Source organism: Microcaecilia unicolor, chromosome 1 (assembly GCF_901765095.1).
Source record: "Microcaecilia unicolor chromosome 1, aMicUni1.1, whole genome shotgun sequence".
NCBI lineage: Eukaryota > Metazoa > Chordata > Amphibia > Gymnophiona > Siphonopidae > Microcaecilia > Microcaecilia unicolor.
In genome coordinates, this window is record NC_044031.1 from 193,114,232 (window position 1) to 193,131,359 (window position 17,128).

The 17,128-nt window shown below is 42.0% G+C and overlaps 1 protein-coding gene across 11 annotated transcripts in view; it reads right to left on the minus strand.

Annotated features, from left to right (window-relative positions):
* Positions 1-17,128, minus strand: part of UBP1 (upstream binding protein 1) — a 330,162-nt gene that overhangs the window by 204,788 nt on the left and 108,246 nt on the right. The window contains exon 1 of one of the 11 annotated variants that reach the window (XM_030203468.1): positions 4,612-4,659. The exons of the other annotated variants lie outside the window; for them this stretch is intronic. The gene's annotated coding sequence lies outside the window, so the exon portion shown is untranslated. Of the gene's footprint in view, positions 1-4,611; positions 4,660-17,128 lie in introns of those variants that run through there. 11 annotated transcript variants of the gene reach the window in all.

A 17,128-nucleotide genomic window follows, 5' to 3' on the forward strand; every position in this document is an offset into this window, starting at 1 on the left:
TGGCCAATCTCGGGTGGTGGCTAATGATAGGAATGGGAGATAAGTGCATAAGTATTGCCACACCGCATCTGATCATGGGTCAAGAGGTTTTCTGACTTAACATTTATGGGCCAAATGTCTATGACCATGGGGTTTTTTTTTTCAGCACATGGTGTGGTTGGGTATACAGCACTCCACAGTCCCTCGGATCATCCTGGGAGATTTTAATCAAGTTATGGAAGGCCAACAGGGCCGCTCTTCTTCTCTGGCTGGTATGGCAGTGGGTAGAGGAAGGGGCCTTCCTTATTTATACAAAGAGCTACATTTAGTGGACCCTTGGCACATCTTAAAACCTGACGCCCGCGACTGTACTCACCTTTCTCATTACCACAGCACCTGGTCCCGACTTGATTACATTCTGGTGGATGCCATTCTTTTTCCAAACATTATGCATACTGAGATTGGCCCCATGGAAGTTTCGGATCATACTTTAATTTGGGTGGATACAGATTTAGGTGCGTCGCAGCTTTGACGGAGTCAGTGGAGGTTTCCCTCTTTGCTTGATGATACCTATTTTTGGGATTATTTACATCTGAAATGGTCTCTTTTTGCAGACGCTAATGCATGCCATGAATCAGAGCCCCAATTATATTGGGAGACATCGAAGTCAGTCTTGAGAGGTGACATTATTTTATATATGTGCACGTCAAATTTCTCAGGGAATAATTTTACTGGAACACAAGTATAAAATGGCAAAGCGAGCATATCTGGCTGAGCCCTCTCCCTCGTCTTGAGATGCAATGTTGTCAGCTCTCACGGCATTAAACTCGTTGATTCATGAATGCACCAAAAAGCAACTCTTTCATCGCTCCTTTGTTTTTCATAGGTTTGGCAATAAGTCTGGCAAGTTGTTAGCAAAAGTCACAAAATCGTGGGCTGGTAATCGTTTTATCCCTTCCTTGCTTGCCCCTGATGGCTTGCTTATGTGCCAATTGCCGTTGCACAGCTTCTTCATGATTATTATGCCTCTTAATACTCTGCATCCGAGTCCCATCCCGGGCCTTCCATTATAGATTTGGAGGACTCTGGATTGCCATGCCTTTCTCCTGAGGTTCAAGCCCAACTAAATGCACCTTTAAGAGCGAGATTCAGTGAGTGGTCAGATCTCTTAAGAGAGGTACTGCGCTGGGACCCGACGGGTTTATGGCTGAATACTATCAGCTCATGAGTCTGCAAATTTGTGGCCCACTGGTTTCTTTTTTTGAGACTTCAATATCAAATGGCTCTTTCCCCATAGCTTCAAATGAAGCTTTGATTACATTACTGCCTAAGCCAGGGAAACTTCTAGATCATCCAGATTCGTATAGACTGATATCACTCATCAATGTGGATCTGAAGATCGACTTGCTTCACATATCCCATCTTTAGTTGGAGACAGTCAGTGGGGTTTGTCCGAGGCCACCAGTCCTTAATGTACGTAAGGTTTGTTTGGCTACCTCGCAAAGCCATAACACTAAGGAGCCCTTGCTTCTCGTGAGTTTGGATGCAGAGAAAACTTTTGTTAAGGTGCGATGGGACTACCTTTTCTCAGTATTAGAGTATGTGGGCATAGAGGCCTGTTTTTTTCATGCTATTAAATCGCTTTATTCCCAACCAAGAGCATCCCGAGTTAATGGATTATGAACATCCCTGTTCTCAGTAGATAGGGGTAAGCGACAGGGTTGTCCGTTATCTCCTTTATTTGGAACCCCTGCTGCATACTATTCAACTTGACACAGATATAACGGATATTACTTTGTCTTCGCTTTCGGTCAAAACTTTAGCATTTGTGGATGATATTTTGGTGGCTCTGACAAATCCACAACAATTCCTGTCTAGTTTACTTAATGCCATAGGGAATTTAGTTACTTTTCTGGCTTTACATTGAATTTACATAAAACAGTGGCCTCCCCCAATCAATCTACAATTAGGGAATCCTGGGTAGGAGATTTTCCCATTTCATGGACGATGAGACCACTAAAATACCTGGGTGTCCTAATCCCCTCTGACCTATCTCCCCTCTAAGACTTAAATACTGATCCTTTATGTTCTTTTACTAGGCAAATGCTACAGATATGACAGTCGCTGCCTTTGTCTATTTTGGGCAGAATAGCTCTATATAATACGATAATGGTTCCAAAATGGACATATGTGTTGCAAATGCTGCTCATATTTCTTAAACACAAAGATGATAAGCTCGTGACTTGGCCACTCACACATTATATTTGGCAAGGCAAGCATGCCAGGCTGCTAGCTGCCCAACTTTTTCTTCCTCAGCTTAAAGGTGGGATGGGGCTGTTGAATGTTAAACTATTTTCTGCAGCAAGCAATATGCATCATCTTATTGATTGGTTTCGTAATACTTCATATTTCTCGTGTACAGTGGTGCAGACGGGACTGCCTTCATGTATTGCTGGGTCGGGTGCACACGCCTGCTCCATTCACGGCATTTGTTACCTTTAAGGCGGTCCTGGCGCTGGGTTTGTCGGTCTCTCTGCAGTGTCTTCTCCTTTATTACCTCTGCAAGGCAATGTAGATTTTCCAGTAGGCTCCACCTCTTTGAACTTTTCAGTTTGGGCATCCAAGAAGATGTTTATGTACACCAGCAATACAAAGAAGATGGAACCCTTAAGTCCCTAGAAAACTTACAAAAAGAATATGGGTTGGAGAGATTTATTTCCTTTCTTCAGGTACATCATTATATGAGGTCTCTCCCTCCTAATTCCCTAACATCTGAGGTATGGGAAAAGTTTCTCACTATTCTGGGGCTGGATGGTCAATTAACAATCCCACTTAAATATTATCATGCTGGCCTTCGGGATAATTTGGGGGGGGGGGGGGGGGGGAGTATGACTATGAAAACTTAGGCTAGTAAATGGGGCAGAGAATTGTCTATTACTCTTCAGGGACATAAATTGAAAACATGTCTCTTGGGAATCCAAAAATTAATGGAAAGTGTGCTGTTCAAAGAAACCCACTATAAGTTTATCATGCGGATGTATGTGTCTCGCCGCAGAGCTTTTAAAGCCTCTTTAAAAGTAGATGATGTATGCTTGAAGTGTTCTGATTCCCCTGCAGACCTTGGCCATATGCTTTGGTTCTGTCCTCCTATTTTGGAGTTTTGGAGGCGTGTGTGTGTGCACACATCTCACAACTTTGGAGGGTGGTTTGGCGTCCAGACCCCTGTCAACTATTTGATGTCTTTAGAATTTTCCCCATTTTTGCCCAGGGAGTTGAGGCCTTTTTTTAAAAAGGGCAGTTCTCGTTGCCAAGAGGGCCATTTTGCTCCATTGGTAAATGGCAGAAGTCCATCTTGCAGAAGTGGTACTCTGTGATGATTCTATTTTGCTCGCTGGAACGCAAGGGTGTTGGTGACTTATCCTCCTCCACAGGGGCACACTTCTGTCAGAATAGTCCCCATTTTGGGATTCTCTGACTTCAGTGGCCCAAAGCAGGATACTAAATTCTTAGTTTCTCCAGGTCTGACACATTGTTTGGGTTGTGTATATGGCTGGGTGGGGAGGGCATGGGAGGGGTTTAAATTGTTGGAAAAACTGGGGTATTCAATCTGTATTGACAACCTGTTTTGTCCAACCATTGTTCTTTGAATGACTAAAAACTTTTTAAACAAAAAAATAATTCCAGAAATCTGAAAGCATTGCTTGCTATTCCAGTGGCCTTTTGCACAATGATGTAGCTGTATTCACTACGGATTGTTGTATACCACTTTGCTATTAGAAGACCGATGCATAAACACAAAACAAAATTCAATGACAGTCACACAGTAAAGCAGAAATCAAACTGGAATCTTCAGGGTCACAGATGATGTACAGTGGATTTAGGTAGACACAAACTTTTTAAAAAAGTACAGTCATGTGTTCCTTACTTGTTCATCTGTGGCTAATTAAGCTCAAAGTAATACAGTAATGACTCTTACAAATTTTCTCTTGGTCCATCTGAAGACTTTTCATCAAAGAGATGCCAAAAGTTTCTAGGATATTTTGATCACAGGTTAACAAAAAAAATCAGAAAATGTGGTAACGCCTCATTTTTCCATAAGCCTACCACCCTTATGCCCCACCCAAATCAATATATGTTGTATCTGTAAACCAGCGGTTCTCAATCCAGTTTTTAGGGCACACCAAGTCATCTATGCTTTCAAGATGCCCACAATTAAGGTGCATGAGAGAGATTTGAAGAACATAAGCAGTGCAAGTATTTTATTATAACTGGCTAGCTATGTCATAAAGGAATGAATCAAGAACCATGACTCTAAACGAGGACTTCACTGGGTTTAACAGAACCAAGCTATGCTGCTACAGATAAGCTCCACACTTTTACTATTTAACAGCACTGTCATTTTTTCACCCTGAGAGAAATTACACAGCTTTTAAAAACAGGTAATGAGTTTCAGAGATGAAAAAGGGCAATTCTTCTCTATGCTGCATGCTTTGAATCAAGTACAGCCTACTTCAAGAACAGCTCCCATACATTTGTTGATCAAACGCTGCCTGGCCCACATATTGCTGCCTGGCAACAACTGCAATACATGTTAATCCAGCCTACAAACACACAGCTGCTATCCTAACAGACTTGACAGGTCTTTAATCTACCACCTTCACATGAGCCCCACTGGGCAATGCTGAAGCAAGGAGCTTCCCCATGCAAGAGCCTTGGCAGAAATCATCAAATGAGAATTTAACCTGTCAGCTGGTAGAGACTGTGCTATAAACAGAGAAAGCAAAGTTCACACGAGGATGGGGCCGGCAGACTTGCACTTTGCACAAGTAACCTAGTTCTGCTTTATTAAACAAGAAACTAACTTTTTAAAAGAAAAAAAAACACCCTCAAATATATTAGAGAAGCAAAATGACCTGCTACTTTAGCTTTGCCTGTAAGGATTCTGGGGGGGGGGGGGGGGGGGGGGGGGGGTGAAGGATGGGAGGAATGGGTGGGGGAGACAAGAAATAGACCAAATTGAGGGGCCACAACATTTGGGAATAAAGCTGGCGAATGCTTTGGGTACTGGCTTATTAGTGTATTTCCCCCCCCCAAGATAAAGAAAAAGGGAGCTGGAAAATATCTTGTAAACAACTGAAGGGCTTATTTCCAAAACACACTTAGTCTGTATTAGTTGTGTTGGATTTAAAAGGTTTTGGAAATAAGCTCTTTAACTGTAGAGTGTACTATGAAGTTTAATGTCTAATATTGGTATGAAAAGTAATCTACTTTTAGAGGATTTGTCTAATCAGATGGCAACTGTTTGGAAGCCTTCAAGGTTAGTCACTTTAATCACTAGTGAAAATAGAAAAAAATAAAACACATTTTGAATGAGTTATATGTTCTCAGAATTAGATAGAATCAGTGTGGAAAGGCTAGAAACATATTAGTCCCATGGTCTGACCATTATGCAACATGTTTCACTGCTCAATGGACGTGGGGAGAGTTGAGAAAAAACAGTTGGTGTATGGTGAATATAGGGGGAATATAATATACGGATCACCTGGAAGACCAGCTGCTAGGATGGATTTTGAATAAGAATAGCAACAAAAGTGTGGTTGCAGGAATGGAATGAGTGGATGAGAAAATCATGTGGCCCCTCTGAGGACTATACTGAAAAGGAAAAATAAACCCTAGTACAATCTCAAACTTGGCAGGATTAAAGAAAAAAATTTGAAATAGAACATTGGAGAAAACTGCAGATATGATGGAAAGGAATGAAAAGATTAGAAAATTTACAGCTTAAGAAGGCAATAAAAATGTAAACATTTTAAAAGTTAATAAAAACAGTATAATGCAGTAAATAGGTTGTTGGATAAGAATGCAGCTAGAGATACACCTTCACCCAGATCACCTAGTGAAGATTTAGAATATCTAAGATCATTAAATTAATATCTGAACTGGAGACAACAAATGCTACTGATCAGGTTGGAGATTTAGGTAAGCTAGATTTTCTGGAAAGGTTTGACGCAGACTAAGGGAACGGCATCCTAGTTCAAGTTTCAAAGGCATTTCTCCAGCTTATGATATGAAGCAGCCTCTAAATGACATTCTATGTTTGTTCAGACATTAACAAACATGTCCCTGGAGTCAGATCACCCAACTATTTAAAAAAGGGAACAGACTGATCAACAGTAGAGGGTTCCTCCACCCCCTCCCCCAATCTGTATTGCTATCAGTTATGGATTTTAATTTTTGCTGCTAAGTCAAAGGGGAAACAATGATCATAGTACATTTGAATCAGATGGAAAAATTAATTACCTGATAATTTTCTTTCCCTTAGTCCCAATCCAGAGAAATGGATTGTGACCATCCACCGGCAGGTAAAGATAAAAAACATTAAGCTTTGCCTTAATAAGGTCCTGTGCATAGTAACTAAGCCAGTATTCGATAAAGCAGTGAAAGAGCAACTGAAAGAAAAAATTCCAGCCTCTAGATAGAAAAATAACCATGAAATATACTTGTTGCTTAGAAATAACGGAATCAAAAAATATACTCGTGCCTTAGAAATAACGGAATCAGTACACACAATTTCATGGAAGGGAAATGGGACTTGATATACCGCCTTTCTGAGGTTTTTGCAACTACAAAGCGGTTTACATATATTCAGGTACTTATTTTGTACCAGGAGCAATGGAAGGTTAAGTAATTTGACCAGAGTCACAAGGAGCTGCAGTGGGAATCGAACTCAGTTCCCCAGGATCAAAGTCCACTGCACTAACCACTAGGCTACTCCGCCACTCAAAACCGAAACTATCAAAGAAGGGCGAGCTCTGGACTGATCCTTTGGCAGGGACAGACTGACCATTCGAGCAACCGGGCAGTGCCCGAGAGCCCAGAGGCTCTGCCCAGTTGCCTACCACTGAAGCACACTGCAGCCCTTCCTGGTCCTACCTTGAAGGATTTGGTGGTCTAGTGGCCTCTACAGGGGCAGGAAAAAAAATCTCACTTTTTCCTGCCCGCTGCCACTTCTCTGTATGGCAGCGCTGGTGACAGCGCCACAATGTTTTAAAAAATGGCTGCCAAGACATCCTGTGCAAGTCTCCTCACGAGACTGCTGAGACCCGCAAGACTACCGCAGTAAGTCTCAACAGCCATCTGAAAAACACGGCAGCACCACCACCGAGCACAGTAGCAATAGCAGGCAGAAAAAAAGAGTGGGGTTCTTTTCTGCCCCTGAAGAAGCTGCTAGACCACCAGGTCCTTCAAGGTACGACCAGGGAGGGTGGTGGAGATGCAGGAGGGGGGCGGTGACTGGAGGGGGCAGCAGCACAACAGTCGAGCGGTGGGAAGGTGCCGGGGGGCCCCCAATGACCATTACTGCCCAGGGGCCCTGACCACTGTCAGTTTGCCCCGTCCTGAGAGACTAAATGAAAGAAAATTATCAGGCAATTAACTAATTTTTCCTTCCATTACATCCCAAGGATCATTCCAAATGAGATGTATAAGAGCAATCCTTAAAGGGGAGAGACTGTGATATCCCTGAAGCGAGAACAATGGCCCTGAAAGAAGCATCCACTCGAGCAGACACATCCAGATGGTAATGCTTAACAAATCAATAAGAAGATGACTACATCGCTGACCTACAGATCTCTGCCAACAAAATTGCCTTTGCCAATGAAGTCACCAAAGACCTGGTAGAATAAGCCTTAATATGTATGGGAGGACATTTGCCCTCAGAATGTAAGCAGGAAAATAGCCTCCTTAAACCATCGAGCCACTGTTTTGGAGACCGGCATATCCTTCCACAAAAAGGACAAAAAGATGATTAGAACGCCTGAAATCATTGGTGGCAACAAGATAGCACATAAGAACACACTTCACATCCAACAGCCTCAGGGAAGCATATTCTGCAGAACAGATCTCCCTGGAAAAAGAAGGAAGCAACACAGTGTGACATGAAAAGGAGATACAATCTTCAGCATAAAGGACAGAACTGCCCGTGTCAACCCCCCCCCCCCCCCCCCCCCCCCCCCCCCACACACACACACACACCAAGTCAGAAAAGCGGAGAAAGGGATATGTGCAAGAGAGCTTGAAACTCTGAATTCTCCATGCTAACAAAATGGCAACTAGAAAAATGGCATTTGAAGAGAGATCTTTGATAGTAGACGAACAAAGAGGCTCAACGGGGGCCTGACTGAAGAGTCTTAAGAGCCACAAAGACTCTACCGAGGACAAATATTGCAGGGAGGGGGGACGCAAAAGTGTGACTCCTTTAAGGAACCACACAATATGAGGGTAAGCAGCCAACGCGGCATTTTATATTTTGTTTCTATAGAACACCAACGTTGCCACCTGAATCTTGAGCGAATTGAGAGCCAAGCTTTTTTTGTATTCCTCCTGAAGAATAAAATTTGAGACATGAAATGGAGAAAGACCACTGAGTAGAACAGTACTCAAATGTTCTCCACACTCTAGAATAAGAAGTGGTGGATTGTTTTCGTGCTTACAGCAAAGTAGTAATAACATCATCTGCATAACCCTTCTTCCTCAATCATGTCCTCTCCAGAGCCAGGCCTTAAGACCGAAGTGGGAGGGATCCTCCGTAAGTACTGGACCTTGGTGCAATAAGCCCATCTGGGGAGGAAGAGGGAACCTAGGAGCGATTTGAAGACAGATGAGGTCTGCATAACAAGGACATCTGGGGCCAGTCCAGAGCTACAAGACGACATTCCCGGGATAAAGAAAAATCCTGTGCAATGTCCTTCTCGTGGAGGAAACACAAAGGAGGCAGTCTGTACTAGCGCATCCATTCCCTGTGAGTCCTTCACCTTAAAGCGGCTGCAGAAACTGTGGACCTGCACAATGAGTCAGGATATCATGAGATCCAGAACCGGAAAGCCTCACTGTGTGGAAATGAAGCAAAATGCAGTCTGACAGTTGCCATTCCCCCAGGTCCAGAGACACCCTGCTGAGGAAATCTGCTTGCGAGTTCAGTGAACCCACAATGTGGGATGCTGAAATTATTGGAACGTTCAATTCCGTCCACTGAAAAAGATGTACCTCCTGGGCTAGGGACACACTCTTCATTCTCTTTTGACTGTTGATGTTATCACATTGTCTGAGAGCACCCACAGCGGGAAGGAGAGGCGCAAAGGCCAACAGAGCTTTCCAGACAGCTCAAAGTTCCAATCTGTTGATGGACCAAGAAGCCTCCACTCTCGACCAGAGGCCCTGCTCAGAGTGGTGGAGATAGTGAGATCCCCATCCGAAGAGGCTGGCATCAGAGGTGAGAACACACCAACTGGGAGTTTGTAAGGAAGACAGAGGTAGAAAGCGGCAATGGGGGAGAAGGGAGGGACCGACCCCTAGGTTTACACCTGAGGCACAGGATATTCTCAACCCCAAACTCTACTGAACCTGCAGGCAGGACAGAAGCCCACACAAGTCACCACACTGTACAGGAGCTGCTATCCCACCTGCTCGAGATAGAGAATACTGGCTTGGTTGCTACACACAGGACCTTATAAGGCAAAACTCCTTAGTGTTCTCTATCTCCATCTGCTGATGGATGGTCACAACCCATTTGTCTGTACTGATCCTTGGGACATAATGGAAATAAGTTTTGAAAGTGTAAAATGTTAAAAAAAAGTCTTAATGTAAGATGTATACAATTAGGAATTAGAGCCACAGCATGGACCTGGCTTCAGTCTTTCCTAAAAGAAAGAGCAATCGGTAAACCAATGAAAGAGTGTCCTCACTTCCATGTGGGGGTCATACAAGGGTTAGCAATGTAGCACTGCCTCTTTGACTTTTGCTCCTGTCTTGGATATATGGAAATTCACACAGACCAAAGGTAAAAATCAAAGGTGTCAGGAAAAAAAAAAAAGGAATATTCTCCATTCCACATTTTATGTGGAAGGAGCGAGGATGTGGAATTTGCTCCCAGATCAAATTCGTCTATTGAAGAACTATAGTCAATTTAGAAAATATATGAAGGCTTTCCTTTTCAGGAAAGCCTTTTGTACTGATCTGGAGGCTTAGAGGTGTTTGATATGATTTTTGTTTTGCTGGAAGAGCAAGTGTTATCTGTTTTTATTATGTACGTGAAAACTGAAAACCACCTAGAAAGTTTGATAGTGCTGTATAGAAACTGTGCAGTAAATAAAATAAAATAAATACATTCCTGTTTGTAAGACTGCAGAATGGCTCTCCAGAAATAGGTTAAAACTGAACATTTCAACTAACAGACACTGCAGGCAGGACAAACAGATCCTCAAGTTTTATCTCCCCAGTACTGGAAGAAGATGCATATTCTGTTCCATCAGATGAGTTGACCTTGGAATAAGTTAACATTCTGGGTACACTGGAAAGGTATAGCCAGCAAACTACAACAGAAACCATTAACCAGTTATTCTTGAAGCTTTTGACCAACATGCTTTAAGGGAAATGGTCCTTTTACATTTGAGGGAAATGAGCAGTACAATCCTAGATGAGACCTTCAGGAGTGCTTCTTGGAAGTATACATAGAAGCAATGAAGCATGTGCAGTTAATGAACTCCCTAAAGGAATCCCAATGGGATTCAAGATTACTTTTCATTAAGGAGAAAAGTTAAGGGTCTGAATAAAGTAAGTGGTAAGGAAGCTGTTAAATAACTGTAGACTGGAGATGAACAGTCTATGCTGGACTAACGAAAAGTTATTCCTCAACATCAAGGAACCAATAAACAGCACCTGGAATAGTCCAAGGGCTTCTGAGAGGAATATATTGTAAATTAGCAGGAGTTCAAACATTTTTGTTGGGGGGGGGAAGAGTTTAGTGGCAGTAGTGTGTAACTGTGAAGTTGGAATAAGATTGTTTTTCAATGGAATATGAAATGAAAATAGCTACATTAAAGGGCAGATGCAGTAAAAGTATGCTAGGTTTTGGCACACAATTCTGTGCACTTCCCAAGTAGAAATGACCTTTGCACACAAGCTGTGTGTAAAGCCTCAAGAAAGCATTACCACACAGCACATTTAAATTCATGCTAATGAAGCTATTAACTACACTGCACAGATTCAAAGAAGTGCACAGAAAAAAAAGCTAAACACAATGCTGGGCCTTCAACACAAGGTCTGAGGAGGAGTAAAAGCTTAACTACTTCTGGAGTTGCATAAGTGAGAAGGTCATGTTTCTTTCTTTCTTTCCTTTACTAAAAAACACATCTGCAACTTTTCTTTGGATTCCATGAACAGCATGGGTTAAAAAAAAAAGGCCAGAGCAGAGGAAGTGTGAAGTAAAATGCTGTGCTGTTCACAAATGGGTATTGGCACTGTGCACAAAAGAAAAAAAAAGTTTTTATGTGCATACAATCCAACAAGACAGTTGTCACTAGCACAGATCTGTGTGGATATGTAATCATGTACTTGCCCATGTTGATGTGCATTCTTTGTGCTTGATCTGTTTGCATACTATTTGCTTACAGCAACGGAGAACACAATTGTGTGTTACTCCTGCATTTGGAACTCAGGCCTTGAGCTTTAGCACAGTTTTAAATACAAGGTTAACTACATCAGCCTCAAAGAATTCTTAAATAGTATTAAAACAAATTACATGTTCAACTAAAGGATCAGCTGAATCCATACATTTTGGCCAAGAAACCAGACAAATCCTGGAGGAAGCCTATTTCAAAAGCTTTGTAGTTTAGAACATTAATACCATTTATACCTTTAAAAACAAGAGAAAAATAAAGCAACAAAATCAATGACTTTTTTTGAAAGTATTAGTAGCACATTTAAACTATCAAGTCCACAAATCATGTTCAATGCTATAATGAATGTAGAAATGTAACCATCTGTTTCTCTCATCAGGCAGTCTAAAATAAAGATGCAATGCAGACACATCATGACCTTAAGCACGTAGAAATACTGAGTATCATCTTCAAAGTTATCAGGCTTACATTAAATTCAGGTTATAATTAAGGATCAAGGTTGTTTTCTTGGATATTCTAGTGGTCACAGAATAACAATGACATTAAGATTACAAATTCAAGACCATGGCGCCAAGACTGAAAATTACTACAAAGGAATCTGAAATCTACTTTTGACATTTTTATAGAAGTATGTAGGAATCATTCTTAAAAGAAAACATTTGTCGAAGAGTGCTGGTATGACACTTGTTTCGAATGGCATATTTACAAGTTAATTACTCTGAATTGATCTACTGTTCTGTTGTCTTGGATTGTAAAAATAAATAAAATTTTGTGAAATAAGCAGAGCAACTGTCATGACCAAAGATCTTGCAAAAAAATGACAACCCAGATTTCATTTTACTCTTTTTACCCAGTTTCTTCCATGAATACCAGTCAGTATGTGCAATGTTGTTTCTATTCTGTGAATGGAGTGATGACTACACCCTCTTTCTTTCTGCAGAAATAAAAATACACATCCACACACAATCTTTTTTTCCACAATTATGCTAGTATCTCCTCAGAACTGATAAAGAAAAACAAACTCAATACAACCTCAGGACTCTAAACATAGGGAAAGCAACTGCTCTTTATCAGTCACTCACAGGTTTTCTGCCTTAAAAAAATGTTGCTCCTATAAATAAAGTTTACTGAAGAAATAATAATGGTCCATGATTTTAAAAACCCTTCCATAACTGCAATCAACTAATTGTGCTCGACTATATTTCTATCAAAATCAGGAATTACAGGCAAGCACAAATGCAGATAAGTGAATTTCAAACCTATTAATCTCCTTTCCCCAAGTCTTGCCAGACCAATCCAGAACCAACCCAGGGAAGGGATGTTAGTTAGCAATGGATATTCCATGTGTCCATTTGGTCTCCTCTGCCTTCAAGATGAGGCAGAAAAGCAGACAGTCACCCAGGAGTGCATGGTTCACTGTGGACGATCCTTGAAGAATACTATTGAAAACAGCATTTAGGGAATTCCAGAGAGGTTTCAACAATGGTGAAAGAAAGCCAGGAATGTAAGGGAAGAGCACAGTAAAAGAGGCAAATTATTCCCAAGCAACTAAGCAGCTTGTAGATGTAAGGAAAACACACAATTTGAAGTGTATGCATACAAATGCTAGAAGCCAAATAAAATAAGATGGGAGAGTTAGAGTATATACCACTAAATAGGTGGGAAAATGTGGGATACAAATGCAACAAACAAATAAATGATGAGGTAGATATAATAGGCATCAAAGAGACCTGGTGGAAGGGGAACAATCGATGGTACAAATTATACCGGAATGATAACAATGGATCAAATTGGAGGGGAGGGTTGCGCTATATATTAAAGAAGGAACAAAATAAAACATTTTATATGCAACAGATAGCAACACTAAATCCACCAGGACAGAACGGGCAGGCAGATGAAGAAATGTTTATAGAAATTCGGAAAGCTGGTAAATTGGGCAATATATTAATGGTGATTTCAATTACCTCAGTACTGACTGGATAAATGTTACATCAGGGAGAGCTAGGGAGGTAAAATTCCTAAGCATAACAAATGACTATTTCTTGGAGGAACTGGTCCAGGAATCAACAAAAACGGGAGATATTATAGATCTAGTCCTTAGTAGAAAGTAGGGCGCAATACAGAGGAAACATGTTGGGTCCTCTGGAAAACAGTGATCTTAACAGGATAAAATTTGAGCTAATATCTGGAGTGACATCACAACAGAAATCTACTGTAGCTAGTATTTAATTTTCAAAAGGGCAACTATGGTAAAATGAGGGAAATGGTTAAAAAGCTAAAAGGATTGGCCAAAAAGGTTAGGACTTCAAATCAGGCGGAAAGAAGAGAAAAGACAGCCAGCATGGTTAAAAGGTGAAGTGAAAGGCTATTAGAACCAAAAGACATTCTTCTAAAAATAGAAAAGGGACCCAAATGAAGAACATAAGAACATAAGCACTGGCAGGTTAAATGCAAATTATTGATAAAGAAGGCTAAAAGAATATAGAGAGAAACTTGCCACCGAGGCAAAACCACAGTAACAACTTTTTTCAGGTACATCAGAAGCAGAAAGACTGCAAGAAAATCTGTGGGAGTATTAGATCATGAAGGAGCAAAAGGGGCACTCAGTAAGGACGGACAAGGCCAAAGTTGAGAGACAATGAATTCTTTGCTTCGGTCTTTACAGAAGATGTAACTGTATCAGAAATGGTTTTCAACGATGACAATGCACATGAACTGAAAAATCTCGGTGAACTTAGAAGATGTACAGATTCAAAAATGGCAAATTAAAGAGTAGTAAATCATTTGGACCAGATGGAACCCACCACAGGTTCCTGAAAGAACACAAACATGAAATTGCTGATCTGCTGTTAGTAATCTGGAACCTGTCGTTAAAATTGATTGGAGGGTGGCCAACTTAAGGCTGATTTTTAAAAAGGGTTCCAGGGCTGATCCAGGAAGTTATAGACCAGTAAGCCTGACCTCACTGCCAGGCAAAATAGTGGGAACTATTAAAGAATAAAATTACAGGAGTGGCCAGATTAGCGTAGCTCCTCCACAACTTTCTCCATCCCACTAAAAATTTCAGATTTTACCCACCGATTTACTTACTTTGTTCTTTGATTCTCCCTCGTGATCACTTCTAGCAACTCTGGGGAAAATTTCCCCAGAAACTGTGACTCCACATTGGCTTCTAAGTCTTTATGAAAGGAGCAAGACAAGCAGCACCTGCCAGACGCTCATCTCTAGAGAACTGGCACAATTGAAAATCAGGCCCAGCACGTGACTCAAATCCAACAGCAACTGCTCAAACAAGTGGCGGCTCTGGAGCAACAGGTAGACGATTTAGAAAATCGCTCAAGGCAAAATAACTTAAGACTTATAGGTTTTCTGGAATTTCTTGCTGACAAAGATTTGTACATAAGGCATGTATTCTGGGGGAAAAAATGTATTTTACAAGGACTCCAAGATGAAGGTTTGAAGCAGACGCACCTGCAGTTGCTCCTCTCTGAAAGCTCCAGCGCGCTTCCCTCAGAGTGCCTCCCAGTCCGTGGTATTCGATGGGCAAGCGGAGAGGGAAGGTTAGGGAGCTTCCCTCAACTTCCAGTACAGTTCCAGCGATGAGGCAGACGACGCTGGATTCTTTTGGAGCTTCTACGGTCCCTCTGAAGACTTCGCCCCGAGTCCCGTCGAACATACGGCTCCATCGCAGTCGGGGAGTGAGAATGCTGTTGATGTTCTTGCAGCCAGAGAGGCAAATGCCATGGAGCCAGGTTTGCAAGGAGGGAAGGCATCATCAGCAAAGGAGATCATGGCCCCTAGACAAGAGGCTACCATTCAATTAGCTTTAAAGATATTACCTTCTGAAATTGTGAGTACTCTATCTCAGGTGGAAAGTCAATCTCCCTCCCCTTTACCATCTTGTGGCATAATTAAAAAAGCCATAATGACTTTAGAGTCACTTTGGGATATGATTTATGACACTCATTCTTCTTTACTGACTGTGACAAGAGAAAGCTAAAGATATTAAGGCCATTTCTGAAACGATCTTGATTCAAGCACAGGTAAAACTGCTCGGCAGTCCTCGAAGGTTGAATGTTTGGAATCTAGAATACAAACCTTGGAGAATGTAGAGGCTGTCTCAATTAAGGACAAGAATTTTCTACATCAACGTTTAGAATACCTGGAAAACCAGGTTAGAAGACTTCATTTGAGATTTCTCAACTTCCCCTGCCATTGTTTACTTTTATATTGCTCCACAGTCTTTTATACATGTTCAAAAATTAAACTTCACATTTAACTTAAAATGGTGGAGTTGCTTTCATGCGGTGGATGGCTGATGTCCAGCTTGATTTCTTGAGATGATTACTTACGGATATTCATGGAATATCAAATTCAGTCAGTCTATGATTCTATGTAGCGCTGATTTTCATTGTGACACCTTCCCTTTAACCAACTTGAGTATTATCTTCATTTAGAAATACCAAAAGATTCATTGTACTCAACATGGACCATGTTTCGCTATAAGTAGCATCTTCAGGAGGACTTAAGCTGTGATGGAGCTGCTCTCCTCTCAAGACTCCTAAGTTTAATTTTTGACCAACTGAACCGTGTATTAAATAGACTGTGGAGCAATATAAAAGTAAACAACGGCAGGCAGGAAGGGAAAGTGCAATGGGTGGATGGTGACATTACAGATCAGATGATTGTGGTCATATGTAATGCATCAAATACTGAAAACATTTCACAAATGTAACACTATAATTGGTAATAGCAAAGGTTCATAGAAGTTTGCTAAACAAATATTAGTTGAGGTTTGTTTTGAAGTGGGAAGTTAAAATTTAATGCCAAGAAGTGCAGAAACCCAAAAGAGAGACACTGGATAGGCAGGGAGAGATTAGTAAGCTTGACTCATGAGAAAGACCTTGGGTGTTTGTGTCCAAAGATCTGAAGGTTAACAAACAATGCAACAAGGCAGCAGCCGTGGCCAGAAGGATGCTAGGCTGCACAGAGAGGGGTATAACCAGCAGAAGAAAGGAGCTGTAACTGCCTCCTTAGGACGGGAGGTGTACTCCAGGACCTTGAGCATCTTGGCCCTGGGCTTATTCTCCACTTCTACGGGGAATGGAATGACCTCAGCCATTTCCTGTACAAACGTGGTTAAAGAGAGACTCTCAGGTGGAGGGGAAGGCTCAGAAGAGATCCCATAGGACTCATCAGAGGAAAAGTACCCGGGATCTTCTTCTGATTCCCATGAGCACTCCTCTTCAGTACTGGACAGCACTTCCCTCAGGTATGTCCAAGACCGGGCCCACCTCGACATCGGAGGACCCATGCCCTTGAGAACTGTTGAGGAGCTGGCTCACTCCTCCTCAACTCCAGCGAAGCTTCCTCCACCAACATCAAAGGAGTACTGGCCTGGGTGGCAGTCAACACCGAGGCTACAAGCGGCGCCCGAGGCCGCACTAAAGGCTGAGGGCCAGGCGGGGCCACAGTGGAAGGCATAGCAGGCGCAAACACCTCCGATGCAGACGCACATTGCTTCATGAGGCCGTCCAAAAGCTCAGGGAGCAAGGCCCGGATGTGCTCATCGAGGGCTGCCATCGGTAAAGGCTGTGGAGCCAGTTATAACTCAGGTTGCAGAACTGCCGGTGCAGGAGCAGGACCAGGACCTCAGGTGCTAGGAGACGCACGCATCGGCACCTCCTGGATGG